At 48.0% G+C, this 26,936-nt stretch overlaps 1 long non-coding RNA gene across 1 annotated transcript; it reads right to left on the reverse strand.

Moving 5' to 3' along the window:
• Nucleotides 1-1,651: 1,651 nt before the first annotated feature.
• LOC148534758 (uncharacterized) lies at nucleotides 1,652-25,715 on the reverse strand. Its single transcript, XR_015876880.1, has 3 exons — nucleotides 25,645-25,715; nucleotides 24,607-24,679; nucleotides 1,652-2,129 (listed from the first exon to the last, which is right to left on the reverse strand). It is a non-coding gene; the product is annotated as an uncharacterized LOC148534758 (long non-coding RNA).
• Nucleotides 25,716-26,936: the final 1,221 nt, after the last annotated feature.

A 26,936-nucleotide genomic window follows, 5' to 3' on the forward strand; every position in this document is an offset into this window, starting at 1 on the left:
TGCCATATAATGCAAAGAGGTTTGCAGTGACCGCCAGATCAGGGAGCATCACAGTGATATGCTGTATAATGCAGAGGTTCGCAGTGACCACCAGATCATGGAGCGTCACAGTGATGTGCAGTGGCGTAACTAGGGGGGGTCGGGCAGGGTGCGTGCCCTGGGCGCCGTGGGACATGCAAACTCGCACACTGGAATAGAGTCCCAGAACATGCAAACTCCCACAATGTAATAGAGTCCCAGAACATGCAAACTCGCACAATGTAATAGAGACCCAGAACATGCAAACTCGCACAATGTAATAGAGTCCCAGAACATGCAAACTTACACAATGTAATAGTCTGAGAACATGCAAACTCACACAATGTAATAGAGTCCCAGAACATGCAAACTCGCACAATGTAATAGTCTGAGAACATGCAAACTCACACAATGTAATAGAGTCTGAGAACATGCAAACTCGCACAATGTAATAGAGTCCCAGAACATGCAAACTCGCACAATGTAATAGAGTCCCAGAACATGCAAACTCACACAATGTAATAGAGTCCCACAACATGCAAACTCACATAATGTAATAGAGTCCCAGAACATGCAAACTCACACAATGTAATAGAGTCCCAGAACATGCAAACTCACACAGTGTAATAGAGTCCCAGAACATGCAAACTCGCACAATGTAATAGAGTCCCAGAACATGCAAACTCGCACAATGTAATAGATTACCAGAACATGCAAACTCACACAATGTAATAGAGTCTGAGAACATGCAAACTCACACAATGTAATAGAGTCCCAGAACATGCAAACTCGCACAATGTAATAGAGTCCCAGAACATGCAAACTCACACAATGTAATAGAGTCCCAGAACATGCAAACTTGCACAATGTAATAGAGTCTGAGAACATGCAACTCGCACAATGTAATAGAGTCTGAGAACATGAAAACTCGCACAATGTAATAGAGTCCCAGAACATGCAAACTCGCACAATGTAATAGAGTCCCAGAACATGCAAACTCGCACAATGTAATAGAGTCCCAGAACATGCAAACTTGCATAATGTAATAGAGTCCCAGAACATGCAAACTCGCACAATGTAATAGAGTCCCAGAACATGCAAACTCGCACAATGTATTAGAGTCCGAGAACATGCAAACTCGCACAATGTAATAGAGTCCCAGAACATGCAAACTCGCACAATGTAATAGAGTCCCAGAACATGCAAACTTGCACAATGTAATAGAGTCCCAGAACATGCAAACTCGCACAATGTTATAGAGTCTGAGAACATGCAAACTCGCACAATGTAATAGAGTCCCAGAACATGCAAACTCGCACAATGTAATAGAGTCCCAGAACATGCAAACTCGCACAATGTATTAGAGTCCGAGAACATGCAAACTCACACAATGTAATAGAGTCCCAGAACATGCAAACTCGCACAATGTAATAGAGTCCCAGAACATGCAAACTCGCACAATGTAATAGAGTCCCAGAACATGAAACTCGCACAATGTAATTAAGGATACTGCTTTTGAACCTCTATATACCCATGCCTATACCTTCTAATATCCTTCCTATAAACCTCTAAGGATGACGCTAATTTGCGTACGCAGTCATACAGTAAATAAAGACTCCAGACCTAGAACCTGTGGCTCCAAAGCACAAAGTATTATTCAAGTAAAAGTACAGCAGTTACACACTATTATCCTCATATAATCTTAGCGCAAAGAGATTATACAGACCCAAGTACAATTATACATACGCAGCGCTCTCTGGACCAGATGTTAGGCATCAGCAAGAAACCCCTCGTCAATCAGCATTCAGCACAAAGACTAGGAACCCAGGGTCAGAGCACACATATTTATACCCCCCAGAAATAAACAACACAATAGAGAAGTTTGTTGCTAATATCATTGGTCCTAAAGGAGAGGGCATATGTTACAAGGCATTTAACAGGTTGATTTAAATAGACACAACCCAGCCTCTAACAACTGGGGGTCTCTGGTTTCCTGCCTCACGCAACATCCTAACAGTTGTTCATATAATGTACATTTTGTTGCTTGAAGTCTCTGCGGTCCATAAGTTGAGAATGCATGATGCGATCTCCACACCGATTGTACCGGAATACTGTTGAAAGAGTACGCATCAGTACAATACCAATCACGGCTTACTTATCATGTATAAAACCTTAGTTACCAAATAATCTTTATTTCACAGCATTTATGCTAAATGAACAAACTTAAATCTTATACTTTAAAGCTTATTAAACCTTTTATGTGAATATGTAATGTGTAAGTATGCGGGGTGTGATGTAAAGACGCTAGTTAACTTGGGGCAGATGCGTGCACATGAAGCTAATAAACAGCGTTTTCATACATGATCTTATGTATACGCTAATATGCGATTAGTTAACAGCGCAATTGTGCGTATTAATGTGTGTATGAGAAATGGTGCACTTAAATCTCACTTAAACTAATGGTGCGTACACACTGGGCGATTAAAGTGGACGACTGAACGATAACGATATCGTTATCGTTCAGTCGTCCACTTTATCGTCCATTTTTAACACAAAAAAGATGAACGATGATGACGACGCGCGTTCCCGCGGGTCGTTCGTCATCATCGTTCATCGCGCTGACATGCAGGCCAACCTGACGACCTCGTCAGGTTGCTGCATGTCAGGGAATGGGTGAGAGAGCCCGGCGCTGAACGATATCGCTAATGATATCGTTCAGCGGCTGTGCTCAATGTCATGAACGACATTGAGCACAGCCTGCCGGGGACACACTAGACGATATCGCTCAGGGAGCATATCGTCTAGTGTGTATGCACCTTAAGTGAACACCTAGCAGTGTGGAATGCTGAGCCTTATAGTTCCATGACTTGCTCATGCCCCAGCAGCCCCCACCCTTTTCATGCTCAAAAATACTGGTCTTCGTTCTCCCAGGGCCTGTGTGGATGCAAATTAGCACAGCTACAAGACCCAAACCTCAGATAACACTCTTGGCTTTGAAGGTATTTTATTGTAGGAAGCCTGCTAATGTAAGGTGCTACAAACGACCGTCTTGCTATATTAGAGCAGGGCAACCTGGAGTGAGAGCAGACGTTATGTCCATGAAGCTTGTCTACACAGGCTAGTTGTCACATAGCCATTTGCTCTGTTTAGCTAATGCAATCCAATTTTGACATACTGTACAGCCATTTCTGAAATATATCCTTTAGGGGAATTATAATAATATACACTTTATCCAGAGCACCCAAACTACGTAAAGTCATGAAATGGGCTTTTGGTGAATCGCCATCACTTATGGCGATGGTCACAGATGCAATCGCATGATGCTAATAGTAATATCGCCACATGTACTAAAGTGTGAGTTTATCTAAAATGGCGCTTAGGTGGCCATTCGCAAAATGGCGTCTTGCGATCTAATTTCCAAGATGGCGTCTTGCGGCCAGTCGCAAGATGGTGTCGCTGCGATTCAATTTTAAACTGATCTTGTCTCAGCCAATAATCCAGCTTTGACATAATAGAGTCTGAGAACATGCAAACTCACACAATGTAAGAGTCCCAGAACATGCAAACTCGCACAATGTAATAGAGTCCCAGAACATGCAACTCGCACAATGTAATAGAGTCCCAGAACATGCAAACTCGCACAATGTAATAGAGTCTGAGAACATGCAAACTCGCACAATGTAATAGAGTCTGAGAACATGCAAACTCGCACAATGTAATAGAGTCCCAGAACATGGAAACTCGCACAATGTAATAGAGGACCTCATTCAGAGTCGGTCATTGCGGCCGCTCGGTCGTACGCCACCGATGTTCGGTAAACTGTGCATGCGTAAAATTCGCAATGCGCGTGCGCAAACTAGCTATTACGATCAGAAATTGCTCTCTCCTTGAACACAGCCAGGTCGTTAGTTTGAGTGACAGGATGAGGCGTTTGTGGGTGGTAACAGGGGAAGGTGCTTGTGAACGGGGGAGTGGAGATCTGAACGCAGGCGTGCCTGACTATGCAAACAGCGTTTTATGGGAGTGCATAATTAACTAAGTAGTGTCATGGCACATGTGACATGGGAGGTTTTTACACTGACTAGATCGTAGTGCTTAAGAGAGGGCATGGTCAACCTTAAGCTCTACGAGCAGCTCCGATGGTTCCCGATGGTCTCGATTAATCCTTATATGCCCGGAGATGACGTGTAATGCGAACGAGAAGGGGGCGTATTTTTAGTCTTACGGCCGCATCCTCCCCTCGCTCGTCCAGCTAACGATCCCATCTTAATGATGCAACTTGCGAACACTTCATTTGCATATCCGGCCGCAACGACCGACTCTGAATGAGGTCCAGAGTCCCAGAACATGCAAACTCGCACAATGTAATAGAGTCCCAGAACATGCAAACTCGCACAATGTAATAGAGTTCCAGAACATGCAAACTCGCACAATGTAATAGAGTCCCAGAACATGCAAACTCGCACAATGTAATAGAGTCCCAGAACATGCAAACTCGCACAATGTAATAGAGTCCCAGAACATGCAAACTCGCACAATGTAATAGAGTCCCAGAACATGCAAACTCGCACAATGTAAAGTCCCAGAACATGCAAACTCGCACAATGTAATAGAGTCCCAGAACATGCAAACTCGCACAATGTAATAGAGTCCCAGAACATGCAAACTCGCACAATGTAATAGAGTCCCAGAACATGCAAACTCGCACAATGTAATAGAGTCCCAGAACATGCAAACTCGCACAATGTAATAGAGTCCCAGAACATGCAAACTCGCACAATGTAATAGAGTCCCAGAACATGCAAACTCACATGTTTTTAGAATCAAAACAACCCCCACAATTTAAACTCTCATCCAGATGTTTTCCCATTTTGAAGATAAAACTTGACCAATGTGAGCGATTACTGCTAAACGCTGACATTTTCTAAACTCTCATCCTATTACATTTGGCCGATATCTTTCAAGTATACTTATCACTTAATAACTTTATGAGGCGTACAGTAATCCCCTATTCGACACTGTTTATAATTCCGTAATGAAGGTAGGGGCCCCACGTTTGCTAATTACCATCCTATATCAATCAATTTTATTCACATCATGCACCTTTTTAAAAATCTTCTTCCAGTCCTTAGTCTTTAACCATTTTTTCTTGATCTTTTATGTTGCAAGAATTTAAGAGGATGACCTCCCTGGTCTCTACCTAATCACCAAATTACCACAGCAGAACTTGGAGGTGTATTAGTTTTTAAATTCAACACCCATAATTGGAGGTTGTAGGGGTGGGGCTGCAGCGCAGTCCAAAGGGGCATAACTGGGTTGGAACAGTATGTCTGAACGTAGGCATGTAGACAGAATTGTGAGCTAGGAGTTATCCGCTTGTGTGAAAACGCGTGTTTTTAGGGGGATCTTTAACACAAAGGATAAAGCTGGTGCAAGTATTCACTGAAGCTGAGGACAGGTATTAAACCAAGTGCACGTATAGGGGAGATTCAGCCGGAGAAATCTGTAAATCTCTACATACAGACGGATATACGCTTCTGTTGGTTTGCGGTGCCCCAAAGCTGCAGCATGACTGACATACTTCTGGTATTTGAGGGCTGTGACAGGGAGCGTTTCAGAAATTCAGTCATGTTAGCCCGTTTTCTGGGTGTGCCGAAGCCAGAGGCTGTGTCTTCTGAACCAACATCACTGGCAGTGGCAGGGCGATTTTGCCGGACATCCTGAGTAACATGAGAGTTATTCAGATGTCCGTTGCTCATGCAGTTGATCTTATGCTGCGTCTTCGGATGCAGCAGTGGATCACAGATGCCTGCTGTAAGCGTCATAGACACTGCGTACAAAGATGCAGTGGCTGCACTATAGTGTCCATCTCTGAAAATCAGGTTCATAGTTCAATGCAGGAGAAATTACGGCCAACATGTGTTGACTTCTGCATCAGCTCCCTCCTATTAGTATTCCCTGGGCCGTCAAGAGCAGTGATGGGCCCTGGTACTGGGGGCATGACCAAATTGAGGCGGTGTGGCCACGCCCCCTTCAATATTTTTTTAAAAGAGTATGGGGGAAGACTTGTCCCCCTCAGCTAGGGGGCAGATCCATGAGGGAGGGGGCGATCGGTGTGAACACCACCATAACACTGGCAGGGAAAGAGGGGAGACTGCTGCTGCTGGGGTCAGCAAACAGCAGCATGTGCTGGGCTGGTGAGAGATACTTCTGGCACTGTGCAGCAGCAGTCCCCTCTCCCTCTCTGCCTAATGTGCTACTGACCTTGGCCCCTCCAGCCAGCCCGGCCCGGGTAAGTATGACCTGCTCCCAGGGCGTAACTATCGATGCTCCTGGGTATTCCTCCTGACCAGTTCGAACTTTTGACATAAAGTTTTACTTGCATGTAGTTTAGGGACACAAGAGACTATCTAAGAATGTAACTGGCTTCTCATTACTCACCTCTAACAGAGAGGAATTTCCTCTTACTTTTTTTTAAATGTGTAGAGAGCTTACTAGGAGGCATTCCTTTCCTACTCTATTTCTGGGATAGGCTGTGTATACTCTGTAAAAATGAAAGTACTACCCTATTTATTTTTGTGCCTGGATGTTGAAGCAGAAAACATCTGTGAATGCTGTTGATGACTCTTCATGTTCATCCACAGATTTTCTATGGATTTAGGCCAGGAGCAATTTGGGCACTCAAGGAAATTATCCTTCCTATCCATTGCTTTGCTTTCCTGGCAATATATTTAGGGATGTTGTTGTATTGGAAGGTGAACCCATGGACAGGTGCAGAGAGGTCCACTGCACTCGCAAGATTGTGAGTGTGACCTTTCCATCAGTGTGGATTTACATTTCTGGACATTGCTTATCCGAGATTGCCTGTACTCTGGACCAGAGGCGGATTTAGACCTCATGGGGCCCTAAGCAGGACAGCAATTTGGGGCCCCCCGTCTCAAAATATTCATAGCACTATATTTTAATTTGTGATAATGTGTGCCCCCCCCTATTTGTAGCAATCCTCAGGGCCAGACTCAGACAATGTGATAATGTGTACCCCCCCTCTTTGTCTGAGCCTGGCCCTGAGGATTGCTAAACGGGGATAGTGTGTGCACCCAGCTCCCCTCCTCCCCCGCGGCTGGTATATTACATTAAACACTGCAGGCAGGCACCGGAGACACATACCTCAGCAGGGGTCAGCAGAAAGCAGCTCACTCCTCTGCACGCGTCCCGGCTCCTCTCACTGTTCGTGTGACGTCATACGCAGATGCGTCATGGCGGATCACACGCACAAGGCACAGACTGTGGGAGGAAGATGTAGGCCGGCGTGTGCTGCGCTGGAGCTGTCACCCGGCAGCTGTCATCACTGACAGCTTCCCGGGACTCAGCCAGCCCAGCGCTCGGACATTTTTGGCGGAGCTCAGGTTACCGCCAGAAATATAAATGCACTCCAATCAATGCACCTGTTGACGGGGCCCCCTGGGTCCCGACGGGCCCTAAGCAGCCACCTGGGGTGCCTAGCGGTAAATACGCTACTGCTCTGGACTGCGGACAGACTGCCCGATGTCCAGACTGTCTGCAGTAGTCCCGAATGCAGGGGCGCAGAGAGGAGGGAGGTACGGGTACTATTTACCAGGGCATGTTGGAGGGGCCCTGGTCCTGCAGCCTGCCTCCCACCCCAGTCGCAGCCACCGCTGTTGTTTAATTTTCATGCAGGGAGAGAAAGGACTGACAGCTGCTGTTACGCTGTGTGCTGGGCTGCGGAGAGAGGCTGCTGCAGTGGTATGCAGTTGGGATGCCGACGGTCTAAATACCGACCGTCGGCATCCCGAATGTCTAGTCCCGGCAAGGGTCTAATGACAGGCGTCGAAATCCTGATGCCTGTCATTTTACCTACGCCGGGAGCCCAGCATCCCGATTGAAGCAGGCTTGCCTACCCTCCCGATTTGGCCGGGAGCCTCCCGATTTTCGGGTGCCGCTCCCGGCCCCCCAGAAAGGCAGACAAGCCTCCCGGAAGCTTGCGACCCTCCCTGCCTCCCACCTGAAAAAAATGGAAACCCCCGCAGCGGGGGGCCTGGTGACGCGATTTGCGCAGAATCGCGTCATCGTGGCCCCGCCCCCTGCTTCACAATGCTGAAAATAACAGCATTGTGAAGAGGGGGCGGAGTCATGATGATGCGATCGTGCGGCCCCGCCCCCGCCCCCAGTGTGCCACCAAATGACCGCCCCGCCCCCGGCTCCGTCCCCAATGGCCGGCCCCGCCCCCTGCTATTAGCCGACAATCAGCTCCCTCCTGGAAGGCTGGAGCTGATTGTCGGCAAGTATGGATTGAAGGTAAGCCGGGCGCGGGCAGCCGCTTGGGGGGGACGGTTAGGTTAGGGGCTCCCGGGGGGGACTTAGGGTTAGGCACCCCCTGGGAGGGTTATGGTTAGGCTAGGGGAAGGGAGGGTTAGGCACCCCCGGGGGGGGGGAGGTTAGGGTTGGGCACCCCTAAGAGAGGGTTAGGTTAGTTTATACTTACCTTTAGCACAGTTGAGATCTTCACTGGTGCCGGTCTTCCGGCGTCGGGATTTGAACTGCCAGACATGTGTCCGGCGGTAAATCATATCGATCCCGCTGCTGTAGCAGTCAGTTCTCTCTCTCCCTGCGTTATATGTAGAAGGGGAGAGCAATTGTGCCCCCACCCCCAGACACCTGCGCCCCTTGTGCGGTACGCGCGGCCGCAAACATATTATTTAAAAAAAAAACACTACAACTTAAGTTCAAGGTGAATTTTTAATTTTTTTTTATATATATTAAAAACTATTTTATTATAAATTCATGGACTTAATACAGATGTGTCCTCACTTGTCTTTGCTGCAGTTGCGTTCAAACAGCCCCTCTTGGCGCGCCAGGTCCCTTGAGACTCTGCTAGCGCCAGGCGTATTTCTGCTCCAAAACCCTTCTCATTCACAATACACGTCATCTCCGGGCATATAAGGATTAATCGAGACCATCGGAGCTGGTTGTAGAGCTTAAGGTTGACCTTACTCTCTCTTAAGCACTACGATCTAGTCAGTGTAAAAACCTCCCATGTCACATGTGCCATGACACTACTTAGTTAATTATGCACTCCCATAAAATGCCGTTTGCATAGTCAGGCACGCCTGCGTTCGGATCTCCACTCCCCCGTTCACAAGCACCTTCCCCTGTTACCACCCACAAACGCCTCATCCAGTCATTCAAACTAATGACCTGGCCAAGTTGAAGGAGAGAAAAATTTCCGAACGCAACAGCTAGTTTGCGCACGCGCATTGCGAAACTTACGCATGCGCTGTTTTGCGAACATCGCTGGGTACGACCGACTCTGAATGAGGTCCATAGTCCCACACTAATTTCTGGAGTTCTCTAAATTCTCAAATGAATCAGCACAGTCTTCTTGTGCGTCCTAGTTGCAGCATGGATCTCAGGGTCTGATTCAGACCTGGACGCCATTTGCGCTCGCTCGTCCAGAAAAAAGGGGCTGGCTATTTAAATTGACTGTTCGCTCTTTGCGGTCTGTTGACGCCTCTAGGTCTGAACGAGCGAACAAAACATGCGGACGTTTTTTTGTAAAAAACGCCCCCTGGCCGCTTGCATCATACGTCATCTCCGCTATTTATTAGATTAATCGAGTACATCGAAAGGCGAATGAACTGCTCGCTATTCTTGTGGTTGCATTTTCCTACCGCAAACATGTGAGCAGTTCTGGCTAAAAGACACCCAACTGACGTGGTCGATGACGCTGCTTTGTTAATTATGCACTCCCATTAAACGCCCATTTTGACCGTTTGGCACGCCTGCGTTCGGATCTCCACTCCCCGTTTTCAAGCACCTTCCCCTGTTACCACCCACAAACACCTCACCCTGTCACTCAAATTAGCAGGCATTCGCTATATTGCGAGCACACGATTTCTGACCGCACTGACTGGTTCGCACATGCGTACTAAAATCCATACGCATGCACAGATGTGCGAACATCACTCGAATGAGCGGCCGCTTACGAGCGGCTCTGAATCAGGCCCTCACTGCTCTGTGCATGCATATGTGTCAATAGTACAGTTCCCTATTTAAATTTTGAGGATATCTTTAAGATGGTCGTCAGGTGTTTGGGACAGCAAACAATGTATCGTTAACGATCTAACAATTTGAAAATCGTTAACGGTGAACGATATATCGTTTGGTCGTTGGTAAAATTGCACAATGTGTATGCACTATATAGTTAGTCCAGGAGTGCCGGGGAGTTCAGGGGAAATCATTAATGACATTCATCGTTTGCAAGTCGTTTAGTGAGTACCCAGCAGATTTGTTAACAACAGGTTTATTTTTCCTGCTGCATTTGTTACAGTACTGCCACCTAGTGAGTAAATGATGAAATGCTGCTGTAAATTTTCTTCCAGATTTTGCGGTGCAGCAATTAACTACAAAGTGGAAATGATCGCTTCTGGACCAACCTAGAATTTAAGATATTTCTTAACCTATTAGATTAAAGTTAACATCAGCTTTAATACTTTTCTATGACTTCCCATCGGCATAATCAATTTTGGCTCATTCAGACAAGCACATTAAGATAATTTGCTCATGATACATTCAAAGAGCTACACCAAAACCTGAGCAGTGACCAGTATTTATTGGTGTCACTAGGGTGGTGGGGGAGGGGGTGGTTGTGGATAGAATTGGGCGACACCATTGGAGGGGGTGACAACACAATGATGGAAGCCAGGAGTGGGCTCTGAATGATAATGTCACTGTGCAATGCCCGGGTCCCTGTCACTGAGGAGGATCTGGCAGTGCGGAAAGAGTCCCTGGGGGCAGCCCAGCATCATTAAGAGTGCTGGGCACTCCCCCAGTGTAATGAAAATGGAGGTGTGCCATGAGGCCAAGCCCTCTTCCCCACAGAGCCACGCCCATTTCAGACATGTGCGCCGAAGATGTGGTACATTTACTGCACTGGGTGACACCAACACTATTGACGCCACTGTCAGTATTATTGATCACAGGGCCTTTAGACTTCTGCTGTTCAGAAGAGCAGCTGTAGAAATCACTGGCAACTGCAGAACACTGGAAAACTTATTTCAGACCATATAGTTTTAATGCATAACCAAGTGGGGAAAACCTTACTCTGGTAATATTAATCATGTTGGGATACATGGCTGAAGGGTGAGTTCAAGACTACAAGTTCAAGTAATAGTGCATCTCCTTACACCAGTATTAAGCATCTATAGAAAGTTGAAATACAGCATATATTCAGATATACTATGGCATAGATCTAAATATCTGCTGCTTATAAGGGCTCTGAACAGTTGTTCCAGGTACAATGCCACTTACTATTGCAAGCTTGGAAATAAATATAATGAAAGCAGATTACCCTACATCTTCCTATCTGTTTACCTTCAATGGTAGTGCATCATACAAACTATGTAATTGTATAGCACTTTGCAGTATATTCCACAAAGCTTACAATCTGATACTGCATTCCATGAGTTCTATGATATGACCTGTGTATTTATATTGAACAACAATAGTAAATACTAAGTTACACTCACTGAACAAAACATGCTTACATTTGCTGCCAGACTGAAAGTCTGTGGTGACTACTGCCATGCTGCCTGTCATTAGTGGGGCTGCCTGTCTCTTGGCCAGGGCCAGTCCCGATGTGTCTAAACACACAAGACAGCTCTTTCTGCCCATACCCTGTTGATGCTCGACAAACCTCGAATCCCTTTGTAAGTTCCCGCTAAATACACTCAATATAAAACAGCATCTTCCACATGTAAATTATGACTTTTAAGGAAGACTTATGGCCGTCACTTGCACTAACAATGCAGCTTCCAAACTACAGATTATTATTGCACTACCTGTGCAGTCTTTGGTCACTTCCAGTGAAGGAAGCCAGGACGAGTAAGAACAACAGCCCTGTCCTGATGAAAGTTCAGAAATAAAGAGCAACAGGAGAACGCCCCCAAATCTGACACCCTATGGGCAGATGCGATAGCCAGGAAAGAAAGAGTGTTTGCAGTGAGCCATTTGATGTCTACTGAGTCCAGCGGTTCAAATGGAGGCCCCTGAAGTGCATGGACAGACACTGACAAATCCCACAAAGCCACAGAAGGGACAAAGGGAGGTTGTATATGGAGGACACCCTGAAGGAAGGTGGTAACATTCGGCGGTGGAGCAATTCTGCACTGGAACCAGATGGACAGCACAGAGATGTGCACCTTCGGAGAGGCCAGGCGGAGTCCGAGATCCAATCCAGCTTGAAGGAAGGCAAGGATCAGAGAAACCCGAAAAAACGGAGGGTCATAGCTTCTGGTAGCACACCACTGGAAGTATGTATGCCACACCCGGTGATAGAGCCAGGCGGAGACCGGCTTATGCGCTCTGAGCATGGTCTGGACCATGAAGCAAGAAAACCCTTTGGACCTTAGAAGGGACATCTCAAGAGCCATGCCGTCAAAGACAGATGGGCCAGGTCCAGATGTTGACAGTGTTAGGTTCTGAATTTGTTGTGGACCCGGGGTGGTGATAGAAGCAGACACAGGAGCAGACTTAAATGAAAAAGTGGGGTTTTTAATAAGGGACTGAGAAGACATGGGAGTAGCAAACAAAAGTCCAGGTATAGCACTAAAGTGCACTTGATAACTGTTGTGAGTGTTAATGAACAAATGTCCAGGTAGAGACAGGCAGAACAGTCCAGTATAGGTATGGTGAGCTAAAACAGAATGCAGGCTTGATGAGCTGTAAGTGAATGCAGGTTTGGTGAGCTGTAGCTGATGCAGGCAGAGGTAGTGAAGTCCAGCTGGGAATGAAATGAAAAAAGGTGCAGGGAAACAGCAGGTTCAGGTACTCAGGCAGGTAGAAAGGTATATGGAGGAAGTAGGGGAATCCAGCAGGGTTTGGAGCGGGTTAGGAAAGGCAGGCTAGGCAATGAATCCAATAGACAGGTTTAAGAACAGGAACACTCTCTCTCAGCTCTCGCAGAGAAACACGTTGCACTGGCAATGCAAGGGAGCTCTGAACTCCCTTAAATCCCCAGTGCTCAGCCGTGACTGGTCAGAGAGGAGCATGTGACACACCAGGATAGGGCAACTAGGTCACATGTCCGGAAGCAAGATGGCGGCGCCCATGCCAGAACGGAACGGAAACACCACCAGGCCTAACCAGACCAGAGTGACAGTATGCCCCCACAGAACCACACACATCCAATGCTCTTCGCCAGGCACCTCCGCCACTGCCAGACGCTCCTCGCCATAGCGTCCTCACAGGTATTACCCGTCGACTACCATGCCGAGAGACCCTGGTCGTGACAGACAGGGACCCTGGGACAACAGGTCTGGCTTTGAGGAAGTTGGAGAGGAGCGTCTATGGAGAGACTTTGAAGATCGGAGTACCAATGGCGTCTGGGCCAAGTCGGAGCTACCAACAGAACCATGCCCTTCTTGCTTGAATTTCCAAAAGACCCAAGGAAGAAGGGAGACTGGAGGGAAGAGGTACGCCAAATGGAAGGTTCACTTCACTGACAAAGCATCCACAAAGGCTGCTTCGGGGTCCCCTGTCCTGGACCCGTACAGTGGAAGCTTGTGGTTGTGTAGTGAGGCCACGAGGTCCATGTCCGGTAGACCCTATTTGTCCACAAGGAGATGAAAGACCACTGGGTGTAGAGACCACTCCCCAGCATGCACATCATGACGGCTGAGTAAATCCGCTTTCCAATTGAGAATCCCCGGGATTAACACCACGGAGATGGCCGGGAGATAATGTTCAGCCCATGTGAGAATGCGTGCCTCTTCTGCCATTGCTGCCCGACTGTGAGTGCCTCCCTGGTGATTGAGGTAGGCCACCAGTGTGGTGTTGTCGGACTGTACTTGTACTGGCCTGCCCTGAAGAAAACCCTGGAAAGAGTGCTGGCCAGTCACTGCGCCCTTCCCGTGGAGACTTGCGATTGTGGTGAGGAGCACCCAATCCGGGATCCAGAAGGGACGACCCTTGTTTTGGTGGGATGTCTGTAACCACCAGGAGAGGGATAGACGAACTTCTGGAGAGAGAACCATCGCCTGGGATCTGATCAGATGGGGCAGCCCATTCCACATGGAGAGGTTTAGGGTCACACTCTGCACAAATTGTGTGACTTACCTTGCCATTTGCTGCAGGTCAGGATTTCTGCCTGACCTTGTTTGGGAACCATGCAGTGACATCACCATCATGCACCATGTCAGCATTCTTCCAGTGAGAGTGCTCCTGCCTCAGCTGACCTCAGCAGCCTATCAGGGACTTGCAGCAGAGTCATATCCCCTGTGAGAACTACCACTGGTGCCTGAGCAAAGTGTTGCTTCCTAGAGCTCAGTTCTAACCTGTGGCTCCTTTGTGCAGAAAACCACCACTGCTATCAGGCTCATTTACCAGACTCCACCATTGCTTAGGTGGATACCATGGACCCCAAGGTCTGCATTGCTGAGTGAATTGACACTCGGCGACTGTGGAATAACCTGCGCACTCATTGCTGCAGTCGCTGTCAGGAAGATTTTCTGAACTTGAGAATCCAGAAGGGCTCCAAGATGTCCCATCCTTTGAAAAGGGGTCAGGAACGACTTTTTCCAGTAGATCAACCAGCCTTGTTTTTGTAGAAAGGCCATGGTTATCTGAAGATGGCAGTGAAGGAGCTCTGGAGAGTGTGCTAACAGCAAGAGGTCATCCAAGTATGGTAGCGGTCTTCCTCCCTGACAATGAAGGTGGGCTGCCAGAACTGCCATGGTCTTGGTAAATACCTGAAGAGCTGTAGAAAGCCCAAAATGCAGTGCTTGAAATTGGAAATGTTGCTGTAGGACAGCAAACCGGAGATATTGCTGATGAGAGGGCGCTATAGGTACATGTAGGTAAGCATCCTATATGTACAGAGACACCATAAAATCCCCAGGTTCAATAAAGCGCAGGGTTTCCATAGGAAACCTGGGCACTCTGATAAACTTGTTCAGAGATTTGAGATTGAGGATAGGCCGATGAGACCCACTGGGCTTCTGAACCAAGAAAAGGGTAGAGTAATAACCGGTTCCTTGCTGTGACAACAGGACCGGAATTATCACCCCAGAGTGCAGCAGACTGAATGGGCTTCTGGAGGAGCAGGGTTTTGCTCGGGCCTGATGGAGGGCCTGTGTAAAAGAACTGCTGGGGCGGGGCATCTGAGGAATGAGAGGACATACCCGTGAGAGACCACTTCTTGTACCCAGGCATCTGTGGTGGTCTGATGCCAGAACTGGGCGAACTGAAGAAGCCAGACTCCCACCATGGGATCCCCCAGAGAGAGGCCTGCCCCATAAGGCTGAAGGCTTGTCCTCGGATTTGGCAGTTTTACGTCTAGTAGCGCAGTCTTGGTCCTGGGCTTGGAGGCCTTTGTGGAAGCCAACTGCCGTGGAAAGGACTGACCCTCAGCTTTTCCCTGGGTACAAAAGGACCTAAAGGATGACATCCGAGGCCTTGGTGTAGATGCTGCGGGCAGGAAAGCCATCTTAGAAGCTGCCAAGGTAGTCACAATCTTGTCCAACTCTGGGCTAAACAGGATCTCCCCAGTGTAAGGCAGTGATTTCAAGGCCTTCTTAGAGTCCGTGTCGGTCTTCCATGAATGAAGCCAAATGATATGGCGGGCTACCACCGAAGTAGCAGATGCTTTAGAAGCTAGGAGACTAGTATCCAGAGCCTCTTCTCTTAAATAGGAAGCTGCATCCCTGATGTGCGAGATGTTGGACAGCTGTTCCTGAGAAGCATCAGAGGGAAATTAGTTCTCTAGAGCATCTGCCCAGCTCTCAATGGCTTTGGCCACCCTGGCAGTAGCCATGGCTGGATGAGTAATAGCTCCTGTAAGAGAATATACAGATTTGAGGCAAGCTTCAATCCTTCTATCCGTCGACGGATGCTGTAGAAATAGGTAAAGTAGAGCTTTTAACTAGACGTGTCACGTGGGAATCCACCACTGGGGGAACTTCCCATTTTGCACAATTAGCTGCTGGAATAGGATAAAAATAAAAACAGGCGTTTTGGCAGCTGGAACGTTTTACTTGGCGCATTCCATGCCTCGCTCAAAAAGCTGATCAGAGGAAATTCCGCCAAAACCAGTTTCTGTCGCTTAAAGAGTGTCTTTTTTGCCTTAGTAATGGGCTCTGCATCTTCTATTTGAAGAATATATTTGACAGCCCTCACTAGTGCATGTACATTCAATTAGACTGAAGCTCTTCCTCGCCCGAGGGGGGCTCAGTGAGAGAGAGATCTGCATCTTCTGCCTCCCCAGACGATACTTCAGAATCTGAGAACTGTGTGAACTGTGAGGATAATACAGCACGTTTAGTAGTTTTACTGGGTAAGTGTCTCTCATTTTGCAACATTTGTTGAAAAACTGTAGAAATAGCTGCTAGAATCTGCACTGAGGTAGAGAGCATGTCTACCAATGGAGGAGGCATAGGAGTTACTGGTATTGGTGGGAGTACCTGTTGTGGCGATCCCATAGGGGGAGCTACTGCAGGGACTGCTAGGAGGTCCACAATTTTTGCCAACATCTGTGAAATGGAAGCCCAGGGGCTGGAGGGGCTGACTGGCTTGGGCAGTATAACAAGATGCACATAGACCATCTTGAATTAAATCCTCCTTGGTTAATCCTGTAGAACAGTACCTGCAAGAGACCGGTATAGGTGCAGCAGCCTGCTTGTTAACCTTGCCTTTGCTAGACATAGTTGCAAGGACTGTATAACACACAATATGGCACTGAGCAGCGGGCAACACACGCAGTATGTGACAGCCTTCACAAATACAGGTAGATGTGAAGTACAGTGAACCTTCTATATACCAGTATCCCAGGTTATTGTGAAAGAAAGGGAAGGTATAAGCTGACAGTAGAGAGAAAAAACAGACAGCAGCACTAGCACAAGTCACATACATTACAGAGTATAAAATATAACTGCAATGGGCACTAGATTCAACTACAAAGACTGCAGTGGCTGGTAGGAAAGAGCGTTGTATAACCTGGCTCCTAGGAGAGGTATACAGGGATACTGGACCCAGCGTTCCCGGAGACCTGTGGCTGCTTTGAAGAAAATGAACGCTGTGAGTCTCTGAGGTGGCGGAGGGTGAAGGAGGAGCAGCTCAGGGGAGGCAAGACTGCAGTGGAATGGCACCCTGAGCTGTGGGAGGGGCCACAGGGAGAGGGCTGACCTCCACTATGCTGACATCAACCACCAGGTCCCTGGCCTCTGTTTATACCCTGCGCCAGTATAATTTTATGCCCTGGTGGTCTAGTGGAGTCCTGGACAAACTGGTGTCTTCATCAGCACCTCCGGTCTGTCTCCTGAGACCAGATGTAAGACTGTGCATAGATGCAAATTCCCACGAGTGGGAACCCGGCTTACCTGTCCCCGTTTCCCGGCTTCAGTCTGGGGTCCTCCCGTGGAGCCATGCTAGCCAGGCCCCCCGATGCCCTGCCATAAGTACCAAGCCTAGGCCTGGAGTTCTGGCACCTCGGAGGGGTGATGGAGCAGCAGCGCTGGTGTCCAGAGGACTGCCTAGCGCTGCCTGCTCTTTAGTAAAACAAATAAAAGAAAACATAAAATAAAGCTTGGGCTGCTTAAAAGCAGCCCCACTGATTCAGCTCCTGCCGGACACACGACAAACTGAATTGCCTCAGGGTGTGGGCGTAGTATAGGGGGGAAGGAACGGAACATCCTGGGACAGAAAAGCTTTAACTGTTGGTGTCCAGTCCTCCTAACCACCACCTATACCCATTGTCTCCCCTGTGGACCCTGAAGAAGAAAATCAACACTGGAAAGTATGATTATGAATGCAGTGTGTGGGAGCTGTCTGATGATATATGTAAGGATCTGATAGCATATGTCAGGGGTCTGATGGTATGTGTGTGGGGTCTTATGTTATGTAGAGGGGACTGCAGGTCATGTGGCAGGTGTTCGAATACTTGAGGAGAGGGTCTGATGGCACATGTGGAGGTCTGATAATGTGGAGGAGATCTGATGGCATATGTGGGGTCTGATGGTATGGGGAGGGTGCCCAATGGCCATCTGATGGGGCTGATTACATTTATTGGTCCAAGTTACAGAAGACAATACAGAAATTAAAAGTTAAGATGTTGTTGACTAAGGCCCTGATTCAGAGCTGAACGCTCTGAGCAGAACGCTCGCTCTGAATCAGGGCCGTCCTATTTAAATGTGGAGCGGCCTTATGGACGCTCGCATAGCTGTGGGTTACCACCCACAGCTTATGCGAGCGTCCATGATGATGGTCGCGATGGTCAAGACCATCGCGACCATCGGGCTTGCGACGAGACCCTTGCGGTAGGGTCTCGCTGCCGCAAGCCCAGGAGTGATTTTGGCTCTATCAGAGCCAAAGTCACTCCCACTGACATCATTACTGATGCCGGCTTCAGACGGTAGGCGTTCCCATGGCGTTCTCAGACAAGTAATTTGTTACTAAGGGCCTGTTTCAGCTACGGATGGAATTGCAAAGCTGCTCGCAAGCAGCTTTGCAATTCCGTCAGTGCGGATATGGTAATGCAGGAGGCAGCACCAGACCCTCCAACGTGACCCGTTCCATGAGGTACAAAATGTTCTGCTCCTGGACTACCCTCTTAATTTATGATTGCAGACACCTGTGCTGAAACACCTGTCTCATTAAGGGGGAGATGTAATAAAGCTTTTAGAGAGATCAAATTGGAGATAAATAGCACCAACCAATCAGCTCCTGACATATTTCAAACACAGCCTGTAAAGTGACAGTTAGGAGCTGATTGGTTGGCACTATTTATCTCCAATTTTATCTCTCTCCAAGCTTTATTAAATCTCCCCCTGGGATGTGTAGTTCTACAACATCTGGGGGGCGGCTTATTGCCCACCCCTAATCTAAAGGATGCTCCTGTGGCCCCCCCAGCAGTGATCCTGGCTGCAGTCTGCCGTTCTAGGCACCCTGCTAGCCAGAAACAAGGGCCGTGGGGCGGATATGTGCTGCCCACAGAGGGCCTGATTCAGAGCCGCTTGTTCGTTCCTACCGATGTTCGCACAACTGTGCATGCGTACGGATTTTAATATATGTGCTGCCCACAGAGGGCCTGATTCAGGCCGCTCGTTCGTTCCTACCGATGTTCGCACAACTGCGCATGCGTACGGATTTTAATACGCATGCGCGAACCAGTCAGTGCGGCCGAAAATCGTGTGCTCGCTAAATAGCGAATACCTGCTATTTTGAGTGACAGAATGAGGCGTTTGTGGGTGGTAACAGGGGAAGGTGCTTGAAAACGGGGAGTGGAGATCCGAACGCAGGCGTGCTTAAAGGTCAAAACGGGCGTTTTAAGGGTGTGCATAATTAACAAAGCAGCGTCATTGACCACGTCACTTGGTTGTTTTATAGTCAGAACTGCTCGCATGATTGTGGTAGGAAAAACCAACCACAAGTATAGCGAGCAGTTCAGACGCCTTTCGATGTACTCGATTAATCTAATAAATAGCGGACATGACGTATGATGCGAGCGGCCAGGGGGCGTTTTTTTCAAAATTACATTTGCATGTTTTGTTCGCTCGTTCAGACATAGAGGCGTGAACAGACCGCAAAGAGCGAACGGTTGATTTAAATAGCCAGCCCCTTTTTCTGAACGAGCGAGCACAAATAGCGTCCGGCTCTGAATCAGGCCCAGAGTCCTGTGCTCTGCGCAGCAGCACCGGTCGCCCACCCCTAGTGACAGCTCTGGGTTGAGGTGCATGGGAGATCCATGGTCACAAAAATGTGTTGAAAATTTAGACGTTGTTTCTGGGCAGTGACAGGGAGGTGGCTTAGTGCTCACAAAGAGATGGTCCGTATTATGGGTGTATTATGGGAGTGTTATGGGAGTGTTGCAGGCTTGTTGGTGAAAGCGGTTCCTTATACATACACTCAACCGCTCACATAGGAGGCCATACTCGGATCCAGATACTGCATCTGCTATAGGACTCATGCAAGCTTTGATGGTGCGACCGATGGTGGTCTACATACGCACCAACTGGTATCTCAGCACCTACGGATGCTAACAGTGGAGCATTGCAGTAGCATTTGCATAAAGTTTAAGACATAGACAAGAATACAGCTACGTCCAATCAGAACCAGTGTGTATGTTTTTCTTTAGTCGACTGAACCTATGTTCTCCATGTGCCACAAAAAAGTGCCTAAGACTGATGATAGCTGCCCCAAACAGTACTAACATGGGCTCAGCAGAGGGAGGAATAACATCTCAGGTGACGGCAAATCCTTTGTTACCCCCAGGGTGCACTTTCCTGTCTGACAATGTAGAATGATAACATGTGAGCACAGTAAGGGAAGGAATATAATTTATTAGAATAATAAAAGCAGATGTTCTCAGCTTCTGATGGACAATGTGCGTATGTTACTCAATAAATGTTCCAAATCAGGAATCGCAGAACAGCACAAATAGTAGTGATGATTATTTCCACACAGGTCTCAATGTTGTCTATAGCATTGTTTCTTATTTCCTGGGCCTGTGTGTGAGCAGAAGCAAAGTAATTACTGTAACAGAAAGTGTACATGTATAAGACTATGGGGCCCATTTATTAAGGATCGCATTTTACAATGCGATCAGGGCATGCAGTACCGCCCATGATCGCATTGCAAAATGCGATCATACCGGCCGAATGTATGACCCGGCACATGCAGGGAGATGGGCTCCGAAAAGAGCCCGTTCCTGCGATGTGGCTGGAGCACATTCCGGGCTGCTGCGCATGCGCAGTCCCGCGGACTGCACATGAGCGGCGCCCATTGCCGGTGGAGGGATCTGGAAGATCCCTCCGCCGGCTGAAATGCGGGTAAGTGCCCATAGGACACAGAGGCTAACGCTATCTTCAGATGGCGTTAGCTGCTGGGGTCAATATCGGGAATGCTTCGCATTCCCAATATTGATACATTTGGCAGCATCGCATCCCCCATAGAAACCTATGGGGGAGGCGGCTGCCAGCGGCAATGGACGGATTGCAGCAGGTATCGGAGATACCTGCTGCGGTCCCTCCTTCATACATTCGGGGGATACTTAGTATTTGAGGTAAACCCACGAAAACAGGTGTTTTCAGGGAATTTACCTCAAATGCACTTTGATAAATGGGCCCCTTTGAATAAGCTTATTCCACAAGGCACAATATGATCATGTTCCATTGACAATTCAACAAATCTGTCCCTGAGGGCCTGTAGCACTGAATGGTCTCAGGATAACACTGCTTATATATTCCACCGGCTGCGTCTCTAATCTGCCTTTTGCGTACAATTCACCTTCGTACTCACATTGGTCGCACATCGGACATTAGGGCAGCCCCATGGTTGCACAGAATGTCAGTCAGAACTTGGGCGTTGGTGACAGTGCAACTGCTGCGACATGTCTGCGTCTGGCTAAGCACCCAGGAACGCCCACCCACATTCCTTCTCTCTGCGTTCAGATTTGCTATGTGAACACTAGCGGTAATTATCGGAATCCATCCGCAGTTCGAGACTCAGAAGCATGTGCAGACTTCAACATTGGCCACTTGCATCCACCAGTCACTATGCTGACTTCACAATGCGGGTGCCTGGGTCTCGACATGGGTGTGTTGCTGCTAAGAGCATTTTACCCAAGTGGGTGTTGGAATTGTAAACATGATGGTAAGCGGCATGTCTAACGTTACAATGCCCACACTGATGAGATTCTCTAAAGAGCATTAAAGCTGTGTCAGGAAGCCTGCGGCGGCATTGTGCCGCTGACATACTCACAAGTGACATAGTGAGTGTGGACTTCCTGACCACATATAGGCAGGGGTGTTGAGAGGGGGGAGAGCGGGTGCTAATTACCCAGGCCCTGGCTTGCTGGTGCCGCTCCCCCACCCTCTTGCTGTGTGCTGGGCTGCAGTGGGAGACTGCAAAAATCAATATTTTTATCTATCCTAAGAGGCCGTGGTTGTGATTAGGCCACGTCCCCTTCCCCCGGCACGGCTCTCAGTGCCCCTGCACATAGGAGCTGAGGTACAGTGAGTGCTAAGCCAGTTAGCATAGGGTAGTTTGCATGATTTTGCACTCACATACTCAGAAATCTCTATTACAGATTTGCATGTATCTTGATCTTGAACATAGATTTCCCCAACACCGGAGAGCAGGGAGGGATTTTCTTACGCTGTCCAAGCACAGTAAGGGTGGGTTACTGCAATATAAGCTACAGTCAGACGCAGCCCTGCAGACACTCACAGATATGCCTGTATAAAGGTGCATCTGTTTCAGGTGCCTGAGGCTGAAGCACATATTATTTATTTATTTATTAACAGTTTCTTATATAGTGTAGCATATTCCGTTGCGCTTTACAAGTGTGTGCAAATGATGATCAGAAACAGGGATAAGCCACAATCAGATACATTATATAATTTACGAATAGAGTACATTATATCAATATAAGAAAGTGAATTCTTTGCCTGCTACTCTGCAGTGCTCAACCAAACGTAGTGGTAAGGGGAGCCAGCCCCAGTCACCAGCATCCTGGTGCACCAGCAGATATATATCTATACTTAAGTGGTTTCAGGTAGCAGTTAAGGAGCTGGATGGTGGCAGTGACTACTCTCCTACAGCTAGTGTACAGTTGGCCCTCACAGTCTGGTCGCTGAGTAACACCAGTACGGAAGGCCTGCAGGGCCGGATTAAGGCTTGTGGGGGCCCCATGGCAAGCCACACAGAGCCTACCCCCCTCCCCAAAAGCCCCACACAGAGCCTACCCCCCGGCCACATGAAGACAGGGGCAAACGTAGTTGTTTTTTTTTTGGGGGGGGGGGGCGTCCTGAATATATATCTCATACACTCACACGTAAACAGTATACACACACTAATACATATATACACATTAACACATGCACACTGAAACATACACAGTGTACACATAACACATACTGTATACACCAGTGGCGTAACTAGGGCAGGGCGAGCGGGGTTTGTGCCCTGGGCGCTACTGGGGATACTACTGGGGATACTGTATAAGGGGCACTACTATGGGCCTGCATGAGAGGGACCACAACTGCATACTGGGGGTACTACTGGGGTTAAGGTGCATATGGATAAGAATGTTCAGTTTGAAAATAAAGGGGTGTGTCATGTTGACACGCCCCATTTTTAAGTGACCACGCCCATTTTTTGGCGCGCGCGCGCCTTAGGCGCGCGCACATGGGGGGAGGGGGCTCCCTTTTCAAATTTGCCCTGGGCTCCAAATACCCTAGTTACGCCACTGGTATACACCATGACACATATATGCACAGGATCACATACATACATACATACATACACACACACACACTGAAACAGTACACAAACATACCTTCACTTGATACAGCAGCTGCTGCAGGACCAGTCCTGGTTGCAACAGGGGCCGGGCACCTCGATCCATTAGGCCCCCCCCCTCGATGTAATACATTGATTTGCAGGTATATGGAGGCGGGGCTTGTCATATTGGCTCCGCCCCCCAATGTTGTGTCAGGGAGGGTTTCTAAGTATGCAGAAACCCCCCTGCATCCGCTACCGTGGACTCTGTGGAGCCGGCCTCTCTCCTCCCTAGAAGAAAGCTGATGCAGCAGCACTAACTGTGCTGCTGCAGTCAGTAGAACAGCCGCTGCTGCTGCTAAGACTCATCCTGGGAACAGGTGTCGCTGGACACCTGTTCTCTGCAGGTTCACATCGACCCTGTGTGGGGGCCCCTCTTTGTGTGGGGGCCCATGGGACGACCACCCCTGTCTCCCCTCCCTTAATCCAGCCCTGATGGTCTGTAATGATGGTACCCGGGAACCCCAAGACAATCAGTAAAATCACAGATAAGCTGAGGAGAAAAGAGTAAACCATCCTGTCACAGGGTACAACACTCCCTCCTCCTACTGCTGTTCCACACCCTCCACCCTCTTCTCCTCCATCTCCACATTCACCACTGACATACAGTTATTATTAATGGACCTGTCAGAGTTGTACAAAGTAGCATAGCTGCTGCATCTTTGTATGCAGCCAGTGTGCTACAATATGCAAAAGCAGCTTGTGGTAATAGAAGCCTCTTACCGGCTTCATCATCGGAGCACCTGCGTGACCATCGGATATCTGAGTAACCCGGACTCAAAGTGTCCAGTGTAATCACACTGCAGAGACCAGAAAATCTCCATTGAAAGATGCAGCACCTGGCCTTTGGCACACCTTGTTGTGTCCCCGTTTTCAACAACGCAGCCCCCTCCTCACCCCCAAATGGCTGCAACATGTCAATCATGCTGCAACTCAGGGGGCACTGCGCCCGTCATTGTATACACAGATCAGCACATGTGCAGTACTGATCCTGTGCCATATGCAGTACTGATCCTGTGCCATATGCAGTACAGATCCTGTGTATGTGCAGGTCTCAAAGCATCAGAGTTGTACCTAAACCATCATGTTTGTAATTGTATACAACTCTATATCAGGCCATTATATAGGAAAACAAACACAATTTTCATATAATTTGCTTTGAAAATCTGAAAACAATGACAATGTAACTAAATTGCTGGAAGCTAAGGCAGAAAGAAACATATGCTGGTAATTACTCACCACTCTCACTGCAGTTATCTGCAAACTGTTCACAAATTGGTGGAACCAGGTAACAGTTCTTGTCTTCAACTCCCTGCACACAGACAATTGACATATGTTGATAACAGAAGGCCGGACTTTATTTTGCACCAAGATTATAGAGCAGCAGCATTATCCCTCAGAGGAAATAGCGCTGTTCTCTGTAAGTGTACTGCGTATTTGTACAATATGTAAATATTTAATGGACTAGTTCAGTGGTTCCCAAACTTTCTCTGTGCGTGGCACCTTTATTTTTTCAGAATGTTTTCATGGCACTCCTAAGCCAAGGGTCACACATAGACACACATACAGACTGGGTCATATATTCTTACACACATACAGGCAGGGTCACACCTACACACACACACACATACAGACTGGGTCATATATTCTTACACACATACAGGCAGGGTCACACCTACACACATACACATACAGACCGTGTCATATATTCTTACACACATACAGGCAGGGTCACACCTACACACACATATACATACACCAGCAGGGGTGGGGGGCAGTGATGTGATTTGCGCTGAATTGCGTCATTGTGGCCCCGTCCCCTGCTTCACAATGCTGAAAATCTCGGGGCTGTGTAGCCGGGATGGAGCCAAAATGACGCGATTCCATGTCCACAGCCCTGCCCCACCCCCATTGCCAGGTAGTATGACTGGCCATGCCCCCTATGCAGCGCCACGCCCCGCTGGTACATACACACATATACATACATAAAGGCAGGGTCACACAGACACATACACACACATACAGACTGGGTCATATATTCTTACACACATACAGGCGGGGTCACACATACATACACACATATACATACATAAAGACAGGGTCACACAGACACATACATACACACATACAGGCAGGGTCACACAGACACATGCATACACACAGGCAGGGTTACGTGACATAAATACATACATACACACAAGTAGAGTCACACATATACACATACAAACATACATCAGGGTCCCACATACATACAAACATGCAGGCAGACTGCAGTACCTCTATCACCTTGCTTGATGTGGAGCCAGCAGCTCCTTCCCCCATGCTGTACTCCCGTTGTGTTTGCTGGGGTCAGAGGAGCATGTGCTGAGCTCCACCAATCAGGGCTCAGCACACGTTCCTCTGACCCCGAGTGTCACTAGCTTAGAACAGCAGGAAGGAAGATCTGCAGCTGCCTGCTGCTCTGTAACCCGGTTGACACCAGGCCCTTTCCTAATGCGGTTCTCTCAAAATCGGGAGTACCGCATTGCTATGGAGAGTGGCTAGGGAAACCTCATTGCTCTCCCTATAGCCTGAAAAAAAATCTTCTTAAATGCCCGGTTGTAGATGTGCTCGCGTGGCAACCCAGGGTGTCGCGGCACATAGTTTGGGAAACACTGCACTAGTTAATGTGGCCACATATGCCCCACTGCACTCTGCCCCACAGCCCTGATTTACAATCTAGACAACCTGAAGAAGGAACCTCAGATTAGCTTGATAAAGCAAACTTTACACTAATTCTGACATTAGTTATAATAACAAATAAATAATGCAACTAATGTGCATCAACCACTCTCCCTGGTGTGCAGTCAGCAAGTCAACGTTCACTGTGTTGTCATTCATAATATTGTAATTTATGATGTTGACATGATAATGTTGACATCATAAATGCTGAAACCTGGAAAAATGTCAGCATGGACAAAATATCGACATATCACATGAAAATAGTGAAAATATCGACATAGTGTCAGGGTTAAGGGATATTGGCCCTCATTCAGAGCCACTCGCTAGTGGCAGTACGCTCGTTCCGAGCGATGTTCGCACATCTGCGCATGCGTACGGTTTTTAGTACGCATGCGCGAACCAGTCAGTGCGGCCGAAAATCATTTGTACGCAATATAGCGAGTGCCTGCTATTTTGAGTGACAGAATGAGGCGTATGTGGGTGGTAACAGGGGAAGGTGCTTGAAAACGGAGAGTGGAGATCCGATCGCAGGCGTGCTTAAAGGTCAAAACGGGCGTTTTATGGGTGTGCATAATTAATATAGCAGCGTCAATGACCACGTCACTTGGTTTTTTTTAACTCAGAACTGCTCGCAAAATAGCGGTTGAAAAAACCAACCACAAGAATAGCGAGCAGTTCATATCCTGTTCGATGTACTCGATTAATCTAATAAATAGCGGACATGATGTATGGTGCGAGCGGCCAGGGGGCGTTTTTAAGAAATAAAAGAGCGTATGTTTTGCTCGCTCGTTCAGACTTAGAGGTGTGAACAGACTGCAATGTGCGAACGGATCATTTGCATAGCCACC

The sequence above is a fragment of the Taudactylus pleione genome, unplaced genomic scaffold, assembly GCF_031769625.1.
Source record: "Taudactylus pleione unplaced genomic scaffold, aTauple2 ptg000064l, whole genome shotgun sequence".
NCBI classification, from domain to species: Eukaryota; Metazoa; Chordata; class Amphibia; order Anura; family Myobatrachidae; genus Taudactylus; species Taudactylus pleione.